General features: G+C 38.2%; 1 protein-coding gene across 4 annotated transcripts in view; it reads left to right on the plus strand.

The window, feature by feature from the left end:
* The window catches only part of LOC5577739 (ras-related protein Rap-2a), a 439,757-nt gene that overhangs the window by 94,842 nt on the left and 318,288 nt on the right, over nucleotides 1-26,627 (plus strand). The gene's annotated exons all lie outside the window — the stretch shown is intronic.

The raw sequence follows: 26,627 nt of genomic DNA on the forward strand, positions 1-26,627 counted from the left end.
TATTTGGGGATGGCGAATTATTACCGCCGCTTCATAAGCAATTTCAGTGAGATAACCGCGCCTCTCACTAATTTGCTTCGTAAAAAGCCAAAGACAATCGTTTGGAACGAGCAAGCTGAAAAAGCATTCATTGACATCAAAGAATGCCTAATTGCTGCTCCAGTTCTATGCAATCCTGACTTCTCTCGACCGTTTCAAATTCAGAGCGACGCGAGTGATACTGCGATTGCGGCAATACTGACGCAGCAGTATGACGAAGGAGAAAAAGTTGTCGCATACTTTTCTCAGAAGCTCACTCCTGCTCAGCAAGCGTATGCAGCTTCGGAGAAAGAAGGACTTGCTGTTCTGTCTGCAATCGAAAAGTTCCGACCTTACATAGAAGGAACTCACTTCGTTGTCATTACTGACGCATCGGCGCTCACATACATCATGCGTGGGAAGTGGCGAACTTCTTCACGTTTAAGCCGATGGAGTATCGAGCTACAGAGCTACGACCTCGAGATAAAGCATCGACGGGGGAAAGAGAACATCATTCCCGATGCACTATCAAGAGCCGTTGAGAGCATGGATGTTGAAGACTCAGGAGATACCTGGTACTCCGATTTGATGAACAAGGTGAGAGAGTCCCCCGAGGACAATCTCGACTACAAAATCGAAAATGGAAAACTCTTCAAACTTTTGCCGACTAAAACCGATGTTTTAGATTACACACATCAATGGAAATTATGTGTGCCTCATGATTTACGATCTCAGGTGCTAAAAGAAGAGCACGACGACTCATTGCATATTGGTTTCGAGAAAACATTAGACCGAGTGAGAAAATTGTATTTTTGGCCGAAGATGTCTGCTTCTGTCCAAAGGCATGTCCAGCATTGTCGAGTTTGTAAGGAAACGAAACCGGCTAATGTTTCTCAACACCCTGAAATGGGGAAACCCAGACTAGTAACCAAGCCATTCCAAATATTGTCCATTGACTATATACAATCATTGCCCAGAAGCAAATCTGGCAATGCGCACCTTTTAGTCCTTCTGGACTTGTACTCAAAGTGGACAGTGTTAGTACCAGTGCGAAAGATATCGACTAGTCTAACCATAAAAATCATTGAAGAACAGTGGTTCCGAAGATTTTCAGTTCCGGAGATCTTGATATCGGACAATGCGTCGAGCTTTGTCAGCCACGATTTCAAAAGCTTCCTTGAGCGATTCCATGTGAAACACTGGACGAATGCTCGACACCACAGTCAAGCCAATCCTGTGGAAATCGTAGCATCAATGCGTGCATCAGAACCTACGTGAAATCGGACCAGAGGTTGTGGGACACTCGCCTTTCCGAGGTAGAACATGTGATCAACACAACTCGACACTCATCGACTGGTTTCACACCATACAGGATTGTGTTTGGACATGAGATTGTCTCTTCTGGTGACCAGCACATCCGAGAAGTAGACGTCAGAGATTTGTCTCCCGAGGAACGAATTGAGCAGAAGCAAGCTGCTGATAGCAAGCTCGCTGATCTCGTTCGGAAAAACCTCGAAAAGGCACATGAGCACAGTCGTCGCAATTACAATTTACGGTACAATAAATCCTCACCGGTGTACCAAGTAGGTCAGCAAGTCTATCGTCGAAATTTCACTCAGTCGTCTGCAGCAGAATCCTATAATGCTAAACTAGGTCCAACTTACATCCCTTGTACAGTAGTCGCACGTAGAGGAACTAACTCTTACGAGCTAGCTGATGATCAGGGGAAGATCGTCGGAATCTTCTCCGCTGCTGTCATTGTCAGGTCAGTTGGTGAATTCTACCCAATGTAGTATAGTCATTTTGTCCGAGATAAATAGAAACGTCCTTAGGTCCAGTCTTTGTTGCATATTTTGCAAAATTGTCGATCGATCACTAAAAGTAAACAAATCGTTGAGAGAGAAAATTAGGTAGAGACTCAAGCTTGCGTGTTAGGTGTTTGTGTAGATGTTTTTCTTTTGTTCATAGCCCCAATCCCCATCAACCGCCATTGCATTCTAAAGGAGTAGCGTGCTCGTTGAAATTGTCGAAATGTCCAAGGTAATTAAAACAGCTAAATGTAGACAATCAATGCGCTTAGTAGCAATTTTAACCGGTTTAGCTCCGCACTCAAGAAGAATACAATATTGGCAAATTTTCAACGCAATAGACCACTAAATTTACAAAATTTCCCAGAAATTCCGCAACAACACTTAGCACTGCGAACCACACGAAGCTATTTGAGAATCAAATGGCTATTGTGTTGCTTGAGAGATGCTCTATCAGTAAGCGAGACCGAGAAAGGTATAGGTTGATTTTATTGCAGTATACAAATAACACACCCCTGAAAATAATAGGGTAAAGCGCGTAAAATGGTACTTGTTCGAGTTTCAGGAACTAGTTTGCTATTTTGTTGAATTTCGCGTTCATAATGCTACTTTTCACATGAGTCGAGTCAAACATGAAAGGTGTTGTCCCAAACCTGGGCTTAATTTGTAAGGGAAAGTTTAAATGAAAATAAACTTTATCTTCGATAAAGTTTATTTTCTAGAGGGAGTATGTGGTAGTGTTACCGTTTGTAACAATAAGCCTGTTAGTTTTTAAGTTTTTGTTTCTTCTATTGTTAGTATTTATATGTCTCCGTGAAATTTTAAATTTAAATGCTATCATGCCATAAAAACACCCCTACACCTGATATAAAAAAAGTACACTACACTACAATAAAATTAGCCATAAATAAAAGTAGAACAGTTAGAGTTCAGTGGAAAAAAAAAAGATGAACAGACAACCCAACGGTAGAGGGAGTAGGGAACGAAGAAGGATTGAGTCGGTCTATTTCCTACGAAGATCTAATTCAAAGCGGACGTTAGAAGTGATCAGGAAGATTAAAGAAATATTACCAGGAGTTGAGAAGTTGAAGATATTTGTAGAAGGAGGATTTAAGTAAGATTAGCTGAAGCTAATAAGTGAAGTGAGGAGCATTGATGCGAATCAGGTATGCTTGTGCCTATAACCTAAAAGGTTAGACCTTAAACAGGAATATTTATGTATTTAGGGCCCGTGTAGTTTTATCCCGCAAACTACGAACGAGTTCTAGGGCAAGTGAACCTAGTTGGTTCTTCCCCAAACCCCAAGCGACCGAATCCACAGAACTCCTTGGCCGACGTTCCGAGTCCGAAGGACAGCAAAGCCGCGTGGACGGAACCCCTAGGACGGGTAGGTCCTAGTAGTTCGGCGTTTCCACGCTACCACCTCCACCGAAAGAGTTCCGCAGTCTACCGTACCACCATCCCTCCAGAGATCCCGAGCATACCGGCCGGCTAAGTAAAATTATAATTAATAACCACACTACACTACACACCCACCCACACAGTTATGTACATTTAGGTCAATATAAAAGTTAAATTGTGAACCCTACAGCTTTCATTACACCCATCCCAATATCCGAGGTCTGATTAGCCTAATAGAGTATTCCAGCCGACCTTGAGACCAGAGAGGTGCTCCAGATCGCGCTAGCCAAGAAAAGAGGTCCTTGACGCACCCAACCTCAAAAGGCAGGCCGTTGCTTAGCCAAGCTTGCCGAGGTCTTTGTCCTGGTAACCCACGTGTTGCCCAACCGAGCAGTAACATGTTTTTCAAATCTCTTAGTGCTTGAAGATACGATTTTCACTCCAGATTTAAAGAGCAACTAGTCCTATACTATAATGCAAAATGAATTTCATCTTAGATCTTAGATCTTAGATAATAAAAACTGAGTTCTGTAAAATTTGTTTGCAATAGTTTGGCCTATCATTTGGCGTAGTTAAAAGTATGGGTGATCTAAATTGTTATAGAAGTAATAAAATCAATATTTTTTTTAGTTTCCCAAAAGATCAAAAGTGAAATTCAAGAAGACTATCAGTGGTACTACATAGGACCTGAAGGGGCTTCCAGAACACGAGAAGAGATCTTGCAGAAGACCAAGTGTTCCACAAGTAGACTGAAAGCTGTCTTCAAGATTACCAGTACTGCTCCTCAAGATGACCAGTAATGGTATTCCAGAAGACCAGTAGTTGCTCTTCCAGAAGACTAAAGGATATTTTCCAAAAGACCATAGGTGGTCTTCCAAAAGACCTGAAGTGGTAATCCAGAATACCGTAATCCGGGGTAACATTGATCATTTTTTTGAAAATTTCCTAAATATTTCGTTCGAAAATGCAAATGTTGCAAATTTTATATTCTTAAAACAAGTACTGCCACCCATAGCTCGTGACTATATATTGCATTTTGTTTTTTGAAAGATTTAAGCATGTTTAGAAAATTGTTTTAAGTGATTTTTTGATTATGCTGATATGGGGTAACATTGATCACCTATGTAAATAACATTCGGTAATATTGAAAATGTCGTTACTTACTTATAGCATGGCCCCCAAAGCCGAATATGAAGGCCAAACGCTTACAAGTCATTTACTTTTTGAGTTATTTTAAAATTAAAAACACTTCGAACCACGGAATACGCCTAAAAGTATGCAATTTCCTAAGGGAATCCTATATTCTTTACAGTAATTCGTTAATGTTGCTTTATTGAGCATACTTATGAAAGTTTTGACAACAGAATCGTTTTCGGCGATGTCATTTTTAGTAAGAACCACATTTTCCTTGGTCATATCTTTTGCAGAACTTATGTAAGACATAAATCTTCAGTAGTGTCATCCTTACCTGTTGAAATCTCTGTTTCGAAAAGTTGACAAATTTATGCATAATGTAAACGCAATTTTCGCAAAAATCCTCACTTACATTAGCTTATGAATATAAGAAAGAGAAGCACCATTCGTAATTTGGAAATGTTGCATCAACAAATGATGATACGAACTTTTTACGAGGTGAATCATTACGATCAATGTTACCCCGCTGATCAATGATACCCCGGATTACGGTACCAGAAATGGTTTTCTATAGGACCAGAAGTGGTCTCACAGAAGATCTGAAGAGGACTTCCAGAAGATTAGTGGCGATCTTCAAGAGAACAGGAAGTTATCTTCTAGATGATCAGAATTAGTCTACCGAACGCTTCCTCACTTTTATCCTATATTCCGGATAGCTCATGAGAATCATGTATCGTGCAAAAGTTTGGGTTAACCTGAACTTACTTAAATTTGTGAAATCTCAAACCAATCATGTACGTGCCATTATTTGCGCACTATCTAGCTTTAAACTATTAAAATCGGTTGGAAAATGGCAGAGATATTGACAAAAATGACGTGCGTGCGGCTCAGGTGAACCCAAACTTTTGCACGATTTGCATCATACTGAGGAGTGAATCCAAACTTTTGCACGATGACTTGACTGACTGTTTCATTGATTTTGAAAACTTTCTAGATTTTTCCGTCAAAATTTCGTGTGCGCCTATCAAAGAATATAAGATTACGATTCTAATGACACTTTGATTTAAAATTTTGATCGATCCAATGCTGAGGAAATTAGCTATGATTTTTCAGTGTGTTTTTTTAAAAAATGTAACAACTTTGAGTACAAATTCAGCATACATAATTTAAAAAATATTCTAGGAAAAATACATACGAAGTAAGAATAACTCTTTGCCTTTCGAATGCGGCTTGAAGAGTTTCAATTGGATATGTAATAACAAAGATATGGACAGAACACTTTTGTATGTTTTTGAGGGGGTGAGCCCAAACTTTTGCCTGGGAGTGTATAACATTTAAATTCCAATTGTTAGTTTGCAATCATCCAGTTGTTCCTCAGTAACTTTTTTAAGCTTTTCTGTAAAAGGATTTCTCCGAAGTGTCGCCTGAATTGTCTTTTTAATCACAAAGCACGGATTTTTTCCACAATTTCTTCAAAAGAGTTCACTAACAGTGTTTCCAACTTTGCCGTTGAGGTTTTTCCTAAAGAATCGCTTCAAAAATTCGCAGCAAAAGTTATCCGGGACTTCATGCAAAAAAAATACATGATTTTTCCAGGTTTTACTCAAAAGATACCTCCTAATATTTCACAAGATTTTCATAGGCAATCAAACATGATTCAATAGGGAACATTTTCTTAGCAATTTCTTAGAAAAGTACCTTTAAAACTCTCTGGAAAATAATATTTTAAAAATTCTCCATAAATAACTCCCCAGACAACCAGAAGTCGCATCAAAGCTAACGTAATAACTCGTTTATTCATACAAATTACAACAAACCCGCAAAATAAGGTGGATAAAATCGTCAGATTGATGAGTTTCCTCGCATAAAATTCTTTTTTTCTGAGTTCATTTGCACTTTCTGTTTCGTCCCGTACACTCGTACAAAATAAATCGAATCAATCCGTAGCAGCTGTCAAATCAACATTTGTTATCATAAGTTAAGTCGCATAAGATCACATGCTAGTTCGGTAGAAAATGTATACACTCGCATTGCATGCTATTGTTCATCACATAATATTTGCACGTATATCGCCAAATAGAAGGCCTTTTCGCGACATCTTATAAGTGAAATGTTGCACGTACAATGCCTCCAGGTGATTTCATTATACGTACATTTTGTTTGTCTGGGTCTATAATTAATTCCGTTTCCATTTCCAATTCATATCGGATTTCTAGAGTAACACATGAAAAAAAAAAATATATTGAAGGATTTTTCAAAGAAATTTGATAGATAATTTCAGCTTAAATTGAGATTGGAATTAATACTAAACTCCTATTAGGAAATTCAAGAATTCAACGAAGAATTTCTTAAACTGTGTTGACAGTAACTCACGATATACCTGACTGAAAGGCCTGAGTGGTTTACTACAAAAATTCTTGTTCTTTTTTCTTAGCTTTCTTGTAATGGATGATCATTCACGTTAAAAGGGATGGAACTTTTATTGATATATTCGTACCATACATCTTCGAGAACGTTTTACATGAACTTCGAAGTTGTATGATTCTTTGTGAATACATTTTTGCTACCTGCAGAAATCCACACAAACTTTTCGGAGGGACTATTTTTTTATAATTCGGCCATTCCATGAAAAACCGATCTAGTGGGTCACCGAATTTCGTAAAAATCTGCTACTTTGTTCCTTATCCGAAATAAGGATGCACGTGTTGTTAAATTTTTTGACTAGGGTGAACATTTTAGCAATAAGGTGACCAGAAAAATCGCGATCTTGTTAAATTTTTATTTTTTATATATAACATGACTTGCAAAATTTTATATTATTTTTGAAAAGTTAAAATCTTTAGCTTTCATTTCGTCCAAGAAAATTGAAAATCGGTCGAGCGGTTCAAAAGTTATGATTTCTTAGAATATAAAAATTTTGCAAAATCGCGATTTTTCTGGTCACTTTATACCCGATACTGTGTTTTGCACGGGGGATGCGTATCGTGCAAAAAAAGTTTTCAGTTCAAAATTTCAAAAACCGTGCAAAAAAAAGTAACACCTTTTCTCAAATTATCATGTAAAAATAAGGTTTTGACGGAAAAAATATATGGAAACTTTTTTTGCACGGCTGTGTAAAAAAAATCCGTGCAAAAACATAATCGGGTGTATTTCGGAAATGGCCACTCTAATCGAAAAATCCAAAAACACGTGAGGATACATTTCAGATAAGGAATAAAATAGCAAATTTTCACGGTATTCGGTGACCCACTAGATCGGTTTTTCATGCAATGGCTGAATTATGGTAGGAACTGCATAAAATAACGGCGAAAAAATTTACGTTATTTTAAGAACATTGTCTAAGATGTTTTATGTAAAAATTCGTAATGTAAGATTTATTTTACTGAATATTTGAGGAAATTATTGCATTAAAAGGCGGGGTTGGTAGTCTAATGGCTACTGCTTCTGCTTCATAAGCAGAAGGTCATGGGTTCAATCCCAGGCCCGTCCCTTTCCTCGTACTTTGTAGTTTTATCTCTTACTTGCTTCTATCTTCCATTATTAATCTACCACACTCAAACTATTCGTTCAAAGTAAACGCTAGAACCAGAGACGGACAAAAACCCATTTCCCGAATGCTTTTATTCTTCCATCATTATAGCACGCCTGATACATAGGCCAGTATGCTAACCACAAAAGCAAACCCCTCTGCCATGCCTTTTCCTTAATCCACACACTTTCGCATGAACTGGCGTAGATGCAGTCGGACTCCACGGTCTACAGTGGGCCAGTATAAGTGCAACATCATTTCCTTCCCCTTGGTCTGCATTCTGACGTGGCAGGCACCATTGTTGCCTAAAAATAGAAGATCATCAGCACTTATAACTGAGGGTGTCTGTTAGTCCCAAGTAGTCATTCGGTTGATTCCTTGTGTAAGTGCAGCTGATCTGGCGATACTGGAGTAGCATCCACGGGCGGCCAATCGAGCTCGAGCTCAAATTTTTGCATTACTTTGAAAATATGTTGAGGAATTTCAGATATCAGTAACCATACGTATAAGAATTCTGCAAGTTTTCAAAACTATTATAATTCATTTATGTTTTGAGGAATGTTTTAAGGAAGATCCTCATAAATTTCTTTATGGATATCCTAAAAATCCGTTCCGCCTTCCCAGTTATCTGGTTTATTAATTCTTCACAGTTTCCTTCACCGCTATGCTGGTTTCTGAAACAAAAGTATTAATTACGGTTTTCAACAAATTTCCTCTGAAGATGCGTTAGGTAATTCTCGTACAATCTGCTTCAAGTTTGCAGAATGAAAATAGAACAATTTATGATGTATTTTGAAAATATTTGAGAAGGACTTTAGATGAACTTTGCGAAAGAGTTTGTTGTAAATTTTATGGGAAAATTATTTTGCAGAGAATGGCGGGGTTGGTGGTCTAATGGCTACCGCTTCTGTTTCATATGCAGAGTTGTATCTTTCACTCGCTTCTATTTTCCACTCTCGATCTATCACACTCACACCCTTTCCGTTCATAGCGAACGTTAGAACCAGAGACGAACAAGAAACCGTTTCCCTACGCTACCACTCTATCATCATTATAGCACGCCTTTCCTTACGCCTGATACATAGGCAGCCTGCTAACCAAAGAGCAAAAACCTCTATGCCATGCCTTTCTCCCAATCTATACACTCCCGCATGAACTGGCGTAGACGCAGTGGTATATACGGTCTACTGTGGGTGCCAGTTTAATGCATCATCAATTCCTCCCCTTTTCCCTCATTGGTCTGCATTCTGACGTGGCAGGCACCATTGTTGCCTAAAAATAGAAGTTCACCAGCACTTATACACTGATGGTGTCTGTTAGTCCCAAGCAGTCACATATTCTGGAATTTACTTGAGAATAAAAATTAGACATAAAAAAAATGGTTCTACAAGTTCACGTTGAAGGTATGACGAAATCTCACAATATCATATAACTAATTTCCAGGACGTTCGTAGCAACACTTCTGAAGCCTCCCTTTGATATTCCTTTAGAAACTTGATTCTTCTAAAATTCTTCATGGAATACCGAAAAGTAGCTTCAAAACATATGCTACTAATCTGTTGAGAATTATTCAAATATTTTTAATTTTCCTAAAAAAAATTTACAAAAGTTGTCTTGGAAAAATGTAGTTTAGATTTTAGGCAATAAGTTTATTCATTCAAAATTACTTCAAAACCTTAAGCAAAATCAAAGAGAGAATTTATTTCTGGAATAAAAAAAAAGCTGTGGTCGACTTTTTCTCACAAAGTTAAATTTCTAAAGTTTGTAGACACGAAAGTCAATTCGAACAAACTGAGATGAAACTTACCAGAACGATTTCATTATTTTCCACAATTTCACATCTCAATTTGCTCAAATTGACTTTTGTGCTCCCCTCCCCCCCCTGTTTCTTCCCCACATTCTATTCACAAAACCAGGGAATTTATATTTTTTTTACGAATTCTTTTTCAGTAGACTTAAAAATAAATGATTTCCTTATTTTCCAAAAAAAATCTGCTTTGGGTTCATAATACAATTTATTATGAAGGGAATCTCTTAGAGGGTTGTATGACATTTGCCAGAAAGCCGTTTGCCAGAATGGATCATTTGCCAGAAAACCATTTGCCAGAATGGACCATTCCCCAGAAAGTCATTCCCCAGAAAGACCATTTCCCAGAAAAAATATTACTACATTACTTTGCTTTGTGTAGCAATATTTAGGTGTGTAAAATCTTTCGAATCATTATGATTTTCAGCGTACGATACATAATTATATGCAAAATAATTGTGACGTAAGTTTTTAAGCTTTTTGTTTGATAAAATGTTTTAAACTAATAATGATATCATAAACTTATTATACAGATAGCTGTATGGGTAAACATGCAGCTATTCATCAAGCTGACGGACGTGAGTTCGAATTCCACCGGGCGAAGATTTTATTTGATTGAAAATTTTCTCGATTTTCCAGGGCATAGAGCATATTCATATCAGCAATACGTTATACACATGCAAAAATGATCAATTGGTAATAAAAGTTCTCAATTAATAACTGTGGAGGTGTTCGTAAGAACACAAAGCTGAGATTTGGCTCTGTCCTAGTTGGGACGTAACACAAGATAAGAAGAAGAAGGTGTAATAGATTTCCGAGGTTCTCATAGTTTCTGAGAAATAACCGTTTTTTTAATGTTAAAATAGTCATCAATTTTATACAAGCTATTAGGGGTCGTCCATTAACCATGTGATCATTTATGGGAGGATGGAAGGGGGCCTGGCGAATGACCACGATACAAACAATTCTTTTTAAATTTTTGTATGGACGAAAGACCCCGTGGAGGTAAAAAATCCGAAAGAATTGACCACGTTGTTAATGGACAACCCCTTATAGGCAACTGTATTTTCAACATTCTATTAATGATTTTCCCTTCTTTGAAGATTAGGGTATTCTTTAAGGCTAACTAATTCAAGGACTTATATGCTTCATAGGAGATTTACCCTTCTTTATATTATTGGCTAGTCTTTATAATTGTACTGTGTGTTTCTGCCTGCAGTTAACAGAAGGAATTGAAGTAATGTAAACAAGGTTGTGTCATCTCAATTATAAATAATTACAGTTAAAAAAAATCAATATAGGACTGCTGTCAATAAAAATGTCTGTAAAAAGGATTTATGTAAAAAAATGCAAATGTCGGGAAATGGACAATCAATATATATCCTCAAATAAAAAAAACTAAATTGAAAGTTATTCAATAATGGAATATTTACCATGACCTTCATCTAATTTCTCATTGAAGATTACTCGAGTGATTCCGAAAACATTAATCTTCATAACCGACTTGTTTCGTGGAGCAAGCGACAGAATATGAGAAACCAATATATGTGTGTTTTTTTTGGTTTCCACCATTAATCATGACCACGTAGCAGTCCTGCTAAGAATTTCAAAATATCTCCGGTTCCAGATAGCTAAAACTAGCAATCAGGGTAAACACTGAAGATTGAAGAGTTTTTCGGCAGCCTGTCGCAAATGTTGTAAAACTACTTTAAAACAATAATTAATGCGGTTCAAATTATTATTAAGAGTAAAACAGTTTAACGTTCTTTTCAAGGACTGAATAATGTATTTAAATATATGACCGAAATAACATTGGGTAGTCATTTGAGTTATATTGTTCCAATGATTATTGGCGCTAAACTGATCATATTTCAAACATAATTTTCCCTTCTTTCACTCAAAGGTTGTTCTTTTTAGTTGTTTTGCAATTTTTTTTCCGCAAAGATACACTATTCATATTTCAGAAATTATTCAGCTAAACTTATTCGTGTCAAACGTTTCAGCTTTTTTGTTCTCAGACCAGCTATGTAAGTAGTGAAAATTGCATAAAATTGTATGCGAAGGATTCTAACAACATAGACTAAATAACACGGATCGATCAGTTGCGTTGTTTTATACTTGTCATAATATTACAAAGATATAAACATTATTTGGAGCAATATTTACGATGCGAGAGAAGTACTGTAGAAGTGACGCTAAATTTTAATTAATTTTGCGCTGCAGCTGTGCAGTGCTAGTAGTCCAATCCTCTTGATGTAAATAATGTGAAAGTTGACTACACAATGTTTCATGCTATAAGTGCAAATAATATGAGTATATTCAAGATACAAAAATGACAAATATCGAAAATTTCGGTAGGCTTGAGGTGAAGATGTATCGAAGCCAAACCTCAAATTTTCAAGAGCATAAACCTCGAGAACCAGTTTTCATGGCTAACTCGTTTGGCCTTAGAATCGTAGTTGCACTAATTTTGTGTTCTATAACTCGATACCTCTTTTACTTGATGGTCCCTTCAATATCGAGTTATGGAGACTTGACTGTAGTTATCCAAATTCTGGTCAAAAATTGAAAAAAATCTGCCTCAATCTGAAAATTAACATCAATTTCAAGATCTACAAAAATCTTTCTAAAATATTTAATTTTGCTCTAGATTATGGAAACATTCTACTCCAAACTACAACAAATTAATGAACAGAAGTATAAAGATGGGTTTAGTCTGTTCTAATATAAGGAACAATTCTGCTGTGCATGGCAGACTAAAGTTTCACATCAGATTCTTAAGAAGTAGTGAAGACATTTTAAAATTCTGGTCCAGAATTCCTATATTAAAGATAAGTCAAACAATTTGTGTTATCCATTAACAAATTCTGACTCCTTTTTTACCTATAGAGCACACAACGATTTTTCGCCACTTTCATCCATCAAAAACTCGACCACAACAAAACCCATTGAATCGATTTAACAAATCCCATGCCTTGACCCAGCCTTAACTTCCCTAACGGTTCCGTTTGACACCGTTGTTTCGCACAGCCAAAAATTCCTCCCCCGTCAAATTGATTTATCGCGCAGAATAACCTTGTCCCATCCAACCATCGCACTTTTACTGGCCACCGGGTTCTCTATCCAGGTTGGCAAAGTCACCATCGAATTCAGCAGAACTCGCACCCGCTTATTGTGTGTGCACTTGTTTGCGGTGGCAAAACGTTGGAACCTCCGATTTCCCCAATAAAGCTGTGCGCGCAGATATTCGCCTGGGATCGGGTGGGCCTCCACTTCACTTGTTCGCTAGTTACCTTCGAGGCTCGATTCAGCCGACGGTAACGGTGAGCTAAATTCTTCACCTCGTTTTTCACGCTACCAGCTGGCTGAGGGAGACCGAGACCGAGACCGAGACCGCCACCCCAATGCGTACACAGACAGACAGACAGCCAGCGAGGGACAACCTGAGACTATGCAATATGCATGCCCGGTTAGCCTCGCTTAAGTTGAATTGGGTTGGAACTGTGTGTGGGAACGTGGGTTTTCTCTTTCGCTTGATTTTTTTTGTTGCTGTTACATTTTATTTCGCTGAAATCGGTATCACTGCGGATGAGCAATGGGTTCGTGACAAATTTTAAGGCCTAGCTAATGTGAAGCTACTGGTAAGTAGGCCGAGTTCTTTCTCGAGAAGCTAGGTTCGAATCTAGTTACCATATTCTTTTTTTAACGACAGAATGCTCAATTTGCATATTTCCATCAAGTTTCCAACTGATTATGATTCCAAATTAACCAAACAGCGAACAAACTGCCGGTAAACAGCTTGACAGCCGAATAGCGTGGACCCCCAACCCACCGAAAAACCCCAGTATACGATCCCGTGTATGTGATTATCATCACCGTCATTGTCCTTCGTGGGACTAATTTACCACGCGAATGTACCATGCACTGCCTCGATCCGACGTATTGTGCTCGACGGCCAGACAAACAACAGTGGGTACATTGTACTACATACTGAGCCACTACTGGCGACCATCCGACCCGCGAACACAAGGCATGGGGCTTGCACGGTGCGACTGGAACCGTTATTTACGAAAAAAAAAAATGTCGCATTCGCCAGCAGTCCAACTTTTGCTGCTTCGCGTTTCAGGCAGGTGTACAGGTCTCCCACTTTTTTAAATGTTCCGCCGACAATTTTTAGAGGATTTGCCGTACAGTAAAGAGTTGGTCCGTTGTCGATCGGCCGTCAATGAAGCCAGTTTGATAACTTCCCACGAACGTAGCTATTCCGTTTCCCAGATTGTGCCTATCAGCCGGTGCAGACAAACGGCCAGCCTCTCTGGACCCATCTTTATGAGTTCAGCTACGATACCATTCTTACCAGCAGCTTTATTGTTTTTGAACTGGTGAATGGCATTCTTAACCTCCCTCAAAGTGGGAGCTGGTTGGTTTCCATCGTCCGTAGTACTGACAAAAGCATTTCCTCCGTTGCCTCGACCTTCATTGCCTGTGCTCTCATCGTCATTCAGGTGTTCGTCGAAGTGCTGCTTCCACCTTTCGATCACCTCACGCTCTTTTGTCAAGATGATTCCATCCTTATTCCTGCACATCTCGGCTAGCGGCCTGAAGCCGTTGCGGGATGCGTCGAGCTTCTGATAGAACTTGCGTGTTTCTTGAGACCGGCACAGCACTCCGTCTCCTCCAGGGGGCGTTTTTTCTTCTGAAAAAGGTGGGTCTGCTATTGCCGTATCCATCTATAGCGTTTCACGTTCTGCCGGGTTCCTTGCTGCAGCATGACCGAACGCGCTGAATTCTTCTCCTCCAGAATCTGCCTACATTCCTCGTCGAACTGCTCACTGTTCATGCCTCAAGAGGGGCTTTATCCAGCTTTCCCTCTTCTGGTAATGCAGCCTCGAGGTGCTGCGCTTATGCAGTTGTGACAATCGGCTGCTTGAGCCGCTCTAGGTCATACCGGGGCGTCCGTCGGTACCGTACGCTTCTTTAAAAATAAACAGCCACGTTGCTTATGGGCGACCCCTATCTTGCGAATTATAGGTTTCAAATTCTTTGACATATTTTTTCCATTAAAATCGTTTTTAGACACACCGTGGATCATGCATAGGGAGCTTAATTTCCAGAGGGTACCGAAAAAACGACGACGACGACGACGACGACGAGGGTTGTGTTATTATTTTGACAATGCTGTTGCCACCACCGATGCTATGCTGGGTCGGAGCACTAGAGCCGCCGCTAACGTGTGAGAGAATTGCCATTCGGTAACGACTTCGACAACAGGCCCAGGCGATGAATTGAAGGTATATACCTACTCGGTGGCAGCGCTGCACAAATGGTAATTATTATCATCCATTCTTGAGAATGGGATGAATGGAATCGGTGGAGAGAGAGACGGGTGCAAGAAGTGACATGGGAAGGGGGCGATGAATGTGATATAAGCTGCAGAAGCAGAGCTGCAGCTGTACAAGACTAGGCCAAGACCATGTGCTCCACTCAATGTTGTTAAGGCCGCAGTCGGTTCGGTTCGTTAGACTGCATGACACAGATTCCAGGTGAGCTTTGATCAGCGTTCTTGGCTGGAAGCACGTGGGCTAGCTCTGAGACGTGTTTTTTCTCGACGCTGGGGAATCAGAAGTAAGTGGAATCGTTTGCAAACCTTAGAATGGATTTCATCTTTAAGCCAAGTATAAATGCATGGAGCTTTGAGGTCCAATTCGTTTTTTGAAGACTTAGTAGTGAACCTAAAAGACCAATTAATGGTTTTGGGAGTTGCACTACTCTTGGTATTGAATATCTAAGGTACACCCGAGAAATCTGCTCACCTTGCTCTACCCGTTACAACTTGCCCTGGTATACCTCATTCGTAGTCTTGGAAAACAAATTATGGTTCCCTGGAAGGTAAATTCTGGTCTGGAGGTGCGCAATTTATGGTATTTAATTCTGGTCTTCTGGAAGACCAATTCTGGTCTTTTTGAAGACCAATTTTAGTCTTCTGGAAGATCAATTCTAGTCTTCTGAAAGATAAATTCTTGTCTTCTGGAAGACCAATTCTTGTCTTCTTCTTCTTCTTCTTCTTCCTGGCGTTACGTCCCTACTGGGACAAAGCCTGCTTCTCAGCTTAGTGTTCTTATGAGCACTTCCACAGTTATTAACTGAGAGTTTACTATGCCAATGACCATTTTTGCATGTGTATATCGTGTGGCAGGTACGAAGATACTTTATGCCCTGGGAAGTCGAGAAAATTTCCAACCCGAAAATATCCTCGACCGGTGGGATTCGAACCCACGACCCTCAGCTTGGTCTTGCTGAATAGCTGCGCGTTTACCGCTACGGCTATCTGGGCCCTTGTCTTCTGGAAGACCAATTTTAGTCTTCTGGAAGACCTATTCTGGTCCTCTGGAAGACCAATTCTGGTCTTCTGCAAGATCGAGTCTGGTCTTCTGGACGACCAAGTCTAGTCTTCTGGACGACCAAGTCTGATCTTCTGGAAGACTAATTGTGGTCTTCTGGAATACCAATTCCGGTCTTCTGGAAGACCAATTCTGGTGTTCTGGAAGATCAATTCTGGTCTTCTGGAAGACCAATTCTGGTCTTCTGGAAGACCAATTCTTGTCTTCTGGAAGACCAATTTTAGTCTTCTGGAAGATCAATTTTGGTCCTGGAAGACCAATTTTGGTTTTCTGGAAGACCAATTCTAGTCTTGTGGAAGACCAAGTCTGGTCTATTGGAAGACTAATTTCGGTCTTCTGAAAGACCAATTCCGGTTTTCTGAAAGACCAATTCTGTTCTTCTAAATGACCAATTCTAATGTTCTGAAAGACTAATTCTGTTCGCCTCTAAAAACAAGTCTGGTCTTCTGGAAGACCAAGTCTGGTCTTCTGGAAAACCAATTCAGGTCTTCTGGAAGACCAATTTTGGTCTTCTGCAAGACCAATTTTAGTCTTCTGGAAGATCAATTCTAGTCTTCTGAAAGACAAATTCTTGTCTACTGGAAAACCAATTTTGGTCTTCTGGAAGACCTATTCTGGTCCTCTGGAAGACCAATTTTGGTCTTCTGCAAGATCGAGTCTGGTCTTCTGGAAGACCAAGTCTGGTTTTCTGGAAGACCAATTTTGATCTTCTGGGAGACCAATTCTGGTCTTCTGGAAGACAAATTTTGTTCTTCTGGAAGACCCATTGTTGTCTATTAAAAGACCAATTTTTATCTTCTGGAAGACCAATTTTGGTCCTGGAAGACCAATTTTGGTTTTCTGGAAGACCAATTCTAGTCTTGTGGAAGACCAATTCTGGTATTTTGGAAGACTAATTTTGGTCTTCTGGAAGACCTATTCTGGTTTTCTGAAAGACCAATTATGTTCTTCCGGACGACCAATTCTGATGTTCTGGAAGACTAATTCTGATTCTCTGGAAGACCCTTTTGGTCTTCTGGAAGACCAAATCTGGTCTTCTGAAAGACCGAGTCTGGTCTTCTGGAAGACTGATTCTGGTTTTTTGGAGGACCAATTCTGGTTTTCTGCAAAACCCATTCTGGTTTTCTGGAAAACCCATTCTGGTTACTGGAGGACCAATTATATTCTTTGAAAAACATGATTCAAGATTTCGTAATAATCAATTCTGAACGTCAGTAAGAACAATTATAGTTTTGGGAGGACCAATTCTTCTCTTCTGGAAGACCAATTCTGGTTTTCTGGAATACCAATTCTGATCTTCTGAAAGACCAATTCTAGTCTTCTGGGAGACCAATTCTGGTCTTCTGGAATACCGATTCTGGTCTTATGGAAAACCAATTCTGGTCTTCTGGAAGATCAATTCTGGGCTTCTGGAAGACCAATTCTGGTCTTCTGGAAGGTCGATTCTGGTCTTCGGGAAGACCAATTCTGGTCTTCTGGAAGATCAGTTCTAGTCTTCTGCAAGATCAGTTCTGGTCTTCTGGACGACCAATTCTAATCTTCTGGAAGACCAGTTCTGGTCTTCTGGAATACCAATTCTGGTCTTCTGGAAATCCGATTATGGTTTTCTGGAAGAACAATTCTGTTTTTTTTTTGGAAGAACCATTTGTGGTTTTGTGGAAAACCCATTCTGGTCTTTTGGAAGACAAATTTTGTTCTTCTGGAAGACCCATTGTTGTCTATTAAAAGACCAATTTTTATCTTCTGGAAGACCAATTTTGGTCCTGGAAGACCAATTTTGGTTTTCTGGAAGACCAATTCTAGTCTTGTGGAAGACCAATTCTGGTATTTTGGAAGACTAATTTTGGTCTTCTGGAAGACCTATTCTGGTTTTCTGAAAGACCAATTATGTTCTTCCGGACGACCAATTCTGATGTTCTGGAAGACTAATTCTGATTCTCTGGAAGACCCTTTTGGTCTTCTGGAAGACCAAATCTGGTCTTCTGAAAGACCGAGTCTGGTCTTCTGGAAGAACAAGAGACCAATTCTGTTCTTCTGGAAGACTGATTCTGGTTTTTTGGAGGACCAATTCTGGTTTTCTGCAAAACCCATTCTGGTTTTCTGGAAAACCCATTCTGGTTACTGGAGGACCAATTATATTCTTTGAAAAACATGATTCAAGATTTCGTAATAATCAATTCTGAACGTCAGTAAGAACAATTATAGTTTTGGGAGGACCAATTCTTCTCTTCTGGAAGACCAATTCTGGTTTTCTGGAATACCAATTCTGATCTTCTGAAAGACCAATTCTAGTCTTCTGGGAGACCAATTCTGGTCTTCTGGAAGACCGATTCTGGTCTTATGGAAAACCAATTCTGGTCTTCTGGAAGATCAATTCTGGGCTTCTGGAAGACCAATTCTGGTCTTCTGGAAGATCAATTCTGGTCTTCGGGAAGACCAATTCTGGTCTTCTGGAAGATCAGTTCTAGTCTTCTGCAAGATCAGTTCTGGTCTTCTGGACGACCAATTCTAATCTTCTGGAAGACCAGTTCTGGTCTTCTGGAATACCAATTCTGGTCTTCTGGAAATCCGATTATGGTTTTCTGGAAGAACAATTCTGTTTTTTTTTTGGAAGAACCATTTGTGGTTTTGTGGAAAACCCATTCTGGTCTTCTGGAGGACCAATTCTATCCTTTGAAATACATGATTCTGGATTTCGTAATAATCAATTCTGAATGTCAGTAAGAACAATTATAGTTTTGGGAAGATCAATTCTTCTCTTCTGGAAGACCAATTCTGGTTTTCTGGAATACCAATTCTGATCTTCTGAAAGACCACTTCTGGTCTTCTGAAAAACTAATTCTGGTCTTTTGGAAAACCAATTCTGATTTTCTGAAAAACCAAGTCTGGTCTTCTGGAAGACTATTTGATCTTGTTCTTGTGTTCAATTCTATCCTTTGAAATACCTGATTCTGGATTTCGTGATTATTAATTCTGGACGTCAGTAAGAACAATTATGGTCTTCGAGAATACCAGTTCTGGTCTTCGAGATGACTACTTCTTGACTTTGCGATGACCACTTTTGGTCTTGGAAGAACTCATCTGATCTAGGTTTTCCAGAGCATCAGTCATGGCTTTTTGAGGCCTTCAGGTGCGAACTGGAACACGTCAGAGCGCATGGTATCATCATTTCGCAGTTTAAACCTCCTTCGGATGTATAAGTTGTACAGGAGGTCTCTTAACAGACTCCGCAACTTGGTTGATGCGCTCATCTAGCAAATAGGAAGTCGTGGGTTCGATCACCACCAAAGCACGTGGTTTCTATTTTCAATTTCAACTTCAACTTGTACATTTGACATATGTGCTGAGTGGGCATATAAAAGTGATACGATTTAAAACAGACCAATTCTGGTCTCCTAAAACTACTTATTGTAATATAAAGCCAGAATAGAACATAAGTGAAATAAAACAAGAATAAGATTTTGATGGAATATGGATAGGATTTTAATGGAATTGTTTAGTGTAGGAAATAAATGTGATATGAAAAGAATAGAAATATAGTAGAAACAGCATCGAAATGGAATATAATGGGGGTAGAAAAGGTGTAGAGACAAATTGAAACAGAATGTAATATGAAATGGATAGGAATATAATATAAAATGAAAAATAGTAGAATATGAATTAAATACGACTAGAATAAAAACAAAGCAGGAAAAATAGGAACAGATAAGTTATTGAGTACAATTAAAAAAATATATATAATATAACACTTGTTTTTAATTATGAATCGTGGTTTACGGCTAACCAGCCGAGTGGAAGTTTAACAACTACCGAAAAGCTAAACATTACATACAATTTGCAATTGGATTAGATGGACAAATTGATGTGAAGATTTGCGAAAAAGTTACACGTCTTCTCAGTGAGAATCGAACTCACGACTCCCCGATCTCTAGTTGGGGCGCGTTACCACTACGCCATGAGAGGAATCATGAACGCAGAAGTTAACCTGAATTCGATTTCAGCTCAATAATCACGTGGTCCTTTTTCGCAAAGTGCACCAGTCAGTCAAACGACTGACGACTCAGTTTGCATCAGTATTGATCGAAAGGAAAACATATTCCATCTTAAGCACTCTGCTCTGCTACCAGCCATCAGAAGGCGAATCACTTCTATTAACAAGAATCAGCATAAAAGTCATTCCAACTACCACGCCGCATGTGTGCGTTGTTTGCCTGGTCATTACGCGTTGTTTGTTTTCTTTAGGCGATCCACATCATCACATCGGCCAACATATGTGGAGGCAAGGAAGCCTGGCAACGCACCAAGCCTCAACGAGAGCGTCGAGCAAAATGTTTTGGATAAAAGTTTTTCCAATGATTTTTTACTTCCTTGGTGGTTCGTTGCCGGTTTCTACCAGACACAGTCCGTCTCGTGTGTTGAGATCGACTTTAAAACATTTTTTTTTTATTCGCGATAGCTTCTATGTGCGCATGTGTTTGGAACGAGGAAAACTTTTGGTTTACAATAATCTTCCTGCCCCTTGCACTTCTTGACTACCCGTGTAGATCGCCTTGCTAAAAGGCGATATAAACGACCTCTTTGGACTTCTGTTTCTTGCTCTTGAATGCTGTGTGAGTTGTAAAATTACTGAGAATTTTCGTTGGATTTCCTTTCGGTTTGAGTTTGATGTCTTAGCGTTTCTTATTAGCGGTTATTCTGAGAAACAAAAACTATTTGGTTATTTCTGCTGAGACCAAATTAAAGTTTTGCTGAAAATAATGTTTTTTTTTCCAATTAATTAGAAAATTTTCGAGATTTTTTTTAAACGAAGATAATCTTGAGAATTGAGTTTTACGTGTGGATAGTGTGCTTTTCCTTGATTCGTTGGGTTGTACATCATTTCAGCTGTTTGTGATAGGCGTGTTTGTGATGAGATTGGAAATGTTTTTAATCTTCCATGTCGACTATGGATTACCAATTGGTGAGCTCGTTTCATGCTATTTTCTTCAAATTTGTTTAAAATGTTGAAACCGATTTTTTTATTTTTTTTATTTAGATTTCTCGCACTTCTAGCAAAAGCTAGAAACATTCACCATTTTTTTGTTTAATTGGTCTGTGCAAAAATAGAATAGTTAATTCCAAGAAATTCATTTGACTTTTCTGAAAGGTCAAAGTTAATATTACTGACGTCATTATTTCACACAAGTACCTGGTCCTATTCAAAGACAACATGTCCCTCGTTTTGAAACATTATATCAACACTGAACGCACCCAACCCACTCATCATCTGTTGACATCCTGTTTCCATCTTTTGAGGAGACAAATGACACCGAAACCTTCCCCTTGGCAGAGATGCAAATTTATCCCATCAACACCCTTGCCACCATTTGCATCGAACCTTGCCAGTCGCAGCATCCGCTTCATAAAGCAAAAAACCAACCTCAAGTGTTGCCATCCAGGAGCAACAAGGCCACGTGCCCAAGATGCCTCTGTTTGGACCTGAAGAGTACGTGTTGTAGGGGAACATGGTCCAAGACGCACTGAAGGGGTAAAATGGCTCACCTCATTAAATCATTCCTACAGTGTTTCCTTTTGTATTTTTTGCCAAACGATGTTAACATATGTTTACCCAAGAGTTGCCGCTACAACCCTTGAACATAAACTCATAGATTTTTCCTTAAATTCCCGGTAAAATTCAACATTGTTCTTTTTTTTGCCTAAATATTAAGGTTTTTCGATGATTTTATTAACGAATAAGCGTTTCCATACCACAGAGCAAACTCATGGAGTAACATGGTTGCTTACTCCTAGTTCTCCATACTAAATGGCATTTTACCCCACCCATTCGGTCGTTTTGAACCACCCCCATTTTTCAAACAACTTTTCTACACGATTTTTGACTATTAAAAACCTCAAATTTGGAAAATGTTTTCAATGTGGAAGCTAGCAAATATTGTAAAGTTACTGTTATGACTTAGAATGGTGTTAAAATGTAGATCTAATTAAGAGAAAACGACACAAATCCTTAAAGTGGCATTTTGGACCATTTTGCCCTAGTTGATCTTGAACCTCCACCCGCACTTCAATGCCATCATCAGTTTATGTGTCGATGTGGGCTGAATCGCGACACAAGATGGGTGTTTGCTCTATTTTTAGATATTTAATATGGTCCCGGCACACAAAAAGCAACGCTTTTAAGGCCCTCTTTTGATCCAGAGTTGTCTTTTTCCTTTGCCCGGTCCCCGTTCTGGTGGACTGTAGTTAAATGGAATTTCCTCCGGCAATTGTGGCACTTTGTGGCACAGCAGCAGCAGCAGCAAACGACAAGGTGAACTTTGCTCAACTTGAAGGACGATGGCGAAGGTTTTTTTGGTTGCTGCGGCAAAATTTCAATGGTTGCAGATTGTCTTAAGGGGCTTTCTTTTCTTCGGTATCGTCAATTTCATTCATAAAGGTTTAGTTGAACTTTACGTAATACGAAATGGGCAAGTTAACTAGGAATGGTTAAGTATTCATGTAATAAACGATTTGTTTCTCACTCGCGATCCTGCTATGACACACTAAATTGGCAGGATTTGCAGAAAGAAATTTAAAAAACGATTTCCACAATTAGGAAACAAACATTTTGAAAATAAAATTTCTCAATTTGACCCTGGCTCTAAGCCCTTTTGGAAATAATCTAAAATTTTGAAAAAATCTCAGAAGTGAATACCAGCATTGAAAGAGGAGAATAAATTATTACTAACTAGTTGCGAAAAAGCTCAAAAACTTGCTTGCGGTTTGAAACTGCGCATAATTTTAATTTAGGACTTACTAGTCCAATTAAAAATCAAGTTACTCAGGACTTCGAAAATATTCTCAATCAAGAGAACGTTTTCGAAAATTTCTGGGAAATTGATTTGGAAGAAGTGAGAACTATTATTAAAAAATTCAAAAATATGAAAGCTCCTGGCGATGATGGAATCTTCTACATTTTCATCAAGAAACATCCAGGAACTAGCTTATCATTCTTTGTTGATATATTTAACAAATGCTTTCAGTTGGCATATCTTCCTGACAAATGGAAAAATGCTAAGGTTGTACCAATTCTAAAATCCTGCAGAAACTTCTAGCAATCGTCCAATCAGTTTGATTTCTTGATTTCCTCCATCAGTAAACTTTTTGAAAAGGTCATTTTGAACAGAACGATGGTCCACATCAATGAAAATTCAATTTTTGCCAATGAACAGTTCAGATTTCGCCATGGACATTCGACCACTTACCAACTTTTATGCGTAACAAATTTGATCCGTTTCAACAAATCTGAAGGCTATTTTACTGGACTTGCTCATCTAGACATAGAAAAAGCATTCGACAGTGTTTGGAATGAAGGCTTGATCGTAAAATTAAAAACTTTAATTTTCCAACATACATTGTTAAAACAATTCAAAGTTATCTGTCAAATCGTACATTTCAGTTTAATTATCAGAACTCCAGGTCTGAAAGACTTCCTATAAGATCAGGTGTTTCTCAAGGCAGCATTTTGGGACTAATATTATACAATATTCTCACATTTGACTTACCTGAATTACCTCAGTGACGTCAAAAATCCTTGTTTGCTCATGACACAGGCCTCTCCGCCAAAGGACCAAAGACGAAAGTTTTACAAAACATTACACTTTTAATCATCTTTTGCATTTTTTGTGAGCGGTTATACTTATGTTTTGAATGCGACGTAAACCCTTAAGCCTGATTCACTTCTGAAAAGGAATCGCAAAAGTAATTTCTTCCCGAAATTTTTTACAGCTACTCATGTTTGATCTGACATTTCTTTTCAACAGTGTACTGTTTGTCGGCTTCGTGGCCGTGCGGTTAGCGGCGTCAGTCGTTTATGCGTATTGTGTCACGAGGTGTGGGTTCGATTCCCTCTTCAGTCGGTGGAAACTTTTTGTCAAACGAAAAAATCATCACTGGGCTACTGGGTGTTTTGTGTTGTCCTTTGCCTAATTTTAGCGATTGTTTAGTCTGTGCAGCCTTTGGCTGAAGACGGTGATAATTGTCTTTACTGCGATCAGAAAAAAGTGCTTTTTGATCGATTCCTTGCAGGATTTTGCCATGTATCAATATAGACCAAGAAATTACTTTTCAGCAGTGAATCAGGCTTTAACTTTTAACTACAGTGGGTAAAGTTAAGCTTACCTTGCGACCTAATTAAATTTCTCGACAGGGTTGCGGGTTCGTTGAGGGTTTTGCAAGGATTGAAAAATAAAATTGAAAATATGATTGGTGGCGAAAGAGGTCCCAAATAGATTTTACGAAGCTTCAGGAGAAATACATCCAGTAATAGTTTCAGATGTTGTGGAAATCCTGCTAAAATTTCTTCAAAGGATGTGTCCAAGGAATTTGAGGCTTTTCTTGATACAAATAATAATTGACTAAATAAATTTAAGACTTTTTACAAGAACATGAATTCCAGATTCCACCATAAACTGTTTCAAGGATTTGTTTTGGAATTTTTCAAAGATTGCATAAAGTATTCGACTGAAAATTTCACTTTTGAATTTCTTTAAGAAACCTAGTCGGAATTCATCTTGGAATTATATGAGTAATACAGCGTGCTTAGATGTTAAAATGTTAGTTAAAATAACAATCTAAATTCGTATAACCGTTGCTTTGATATATCCTTAGGATATTTTACTTTATGGACTTCTTTTTCATGAGGAATTTCTCAAGATATTCTTCCGAAATGCTTCCTACAATAAATTCAAACATTAGTCCGTGGATACCTATGAGTACATCTTTGTAAGTTCATTTTTGGTTTTCTTCTTGTAATCGTTCAGAATTAGCACCAGTGATACATCTTCCAGATGTCTTAAATTCATCCGACAATATAGTCAAAAATTTCTTAGCTTAAAGTAGTCTTCAAAAATACTAACGGAAACTTGCACACTTTCAGAAAGTCCATCAGCAGTTAATTCAGATTTTTATACATGAACTTTCTCAAGATCTGCAAGAACAATTCACATGAAGTTCCTAATTAAACTTATTTCAGAATTGCTCCACAATTCCGAAAGCCACATTTTATGGAATCCAAGAATCTTCTTCTCTGAGTCTAATCAAAATGTATTTTAAAGGAAATTTCTGGTTTAATTCCTTATGAGATCGTCGAAAATATATAACATAAATTCCTAGGAAAATCGCTGCATTAATTCTTGAACAAGTTTCTGCAGCAAATTATGGTAAAATTTTAATTTAAACTCTGAAGGAAAGCAATAGAAAATTCTTCGAATAATACCGGAAAAAGGAATTACAAACAAATTTCTGGATCATCTGGAAATCTCTTAATCAAAACATGTATAAAAATACAGTATGGCCAATAAAAATGTGAAAATTTTGTACGTGAATTTAGCATAAACAAGCGTTACCGTCGTTGGGGGTGACAATGGGTCAAATTGCGATTTATTTTTTTGAATAACTATCGCAATTTAACTTCAAATTTGGTGTGTATGTACTTTGATGGTACATTAACAACTGTTCAAACAATTAAAGACAAATATTTATTCACAGCGGCACCACAAGTGAATGAAAAATTACCCAATCTCACCCCATAGAATGGGTGACATTTGGTCACTGTAATTGAAATAGCTTGTTTAGAGAATATGATTGCAAAACCATTCACAGCTGAAAAATCTTGATGAAATACGATGCAAACAAGACGAAAAGATATCTAAGATGTTTCACAAGTATGATAAACCCACTTAAAAGAACGATTATACCAAAAATAGAAGAGCCATTGGAACAAATATGTAAACCCAACATATATCATCAAGTTTACATAAATTTTCTTGTTTTTTCCCTCAAATTGTCTTCAAAGTCTCATCCCCATTGCTATAAAGCCCATTCAGTTTCCCCAAAGGTGTACTGAAACAGTGATTATTTTAAACCTTCGCAAATAGTTAAATTTCGGTGCAAAATTCCACGATCAATAAATGTCAGGCAGAAGTTGACGTCATAATCCCAGTATTTCAGCGATCCAACTGATTTGTACTTCCGTGAGATGTTTCTATAATATGAAATCACTGATAGATAATCAAATTTAGAGAAAAAAAACAACCTTTTGATAAAAAATTTCATTTACTATCGTTCTTGCTTGACCCAATCTCACCCCCATTTTCAATGTTTTAGGCATCGTACCGAAAAAAATGATTTTTTTATGGGAAAATCAAACAGATTCCGGAAAATACCTGTGATGTGTAATGAAAAGACTTTCAACATTCTACTAATACAACGATAGAGGCTGGAGTACATGCGTGATACTTTGTACAGGAGAAATTTAATGTTGTAAATTTTATCTAGTTTCAACATGCAAGTTTATTGAAGTAGTAAACATAAACGACTATTTCTAAAAATGTATATTGTTATGAATTATGTGTAATAATATGTTCCCTAACATAGGATTTATTAATTTTAGTAATATCAGCGTTATTAGCTGAAATATTTCACAAAACATATTTTTCCGTTTTGACCCAATCTCACCCCCTAGACCCATTGTCACCCCCATCGACGGTATT

This window comes from Aedes aegypti, chromosome 3, assembly GCF_002204515.2.
Source record: "Aedes aegypti strain LVP_AGWG chromosome 3, AaegL5.0 Primary Assembly, whole genome shotgun sequence".
NCBI lineage: Eukaryota > Metazoa > Arthropoda > Insecta > Diptera > Culicidae > Aedes > Aedes aegypti.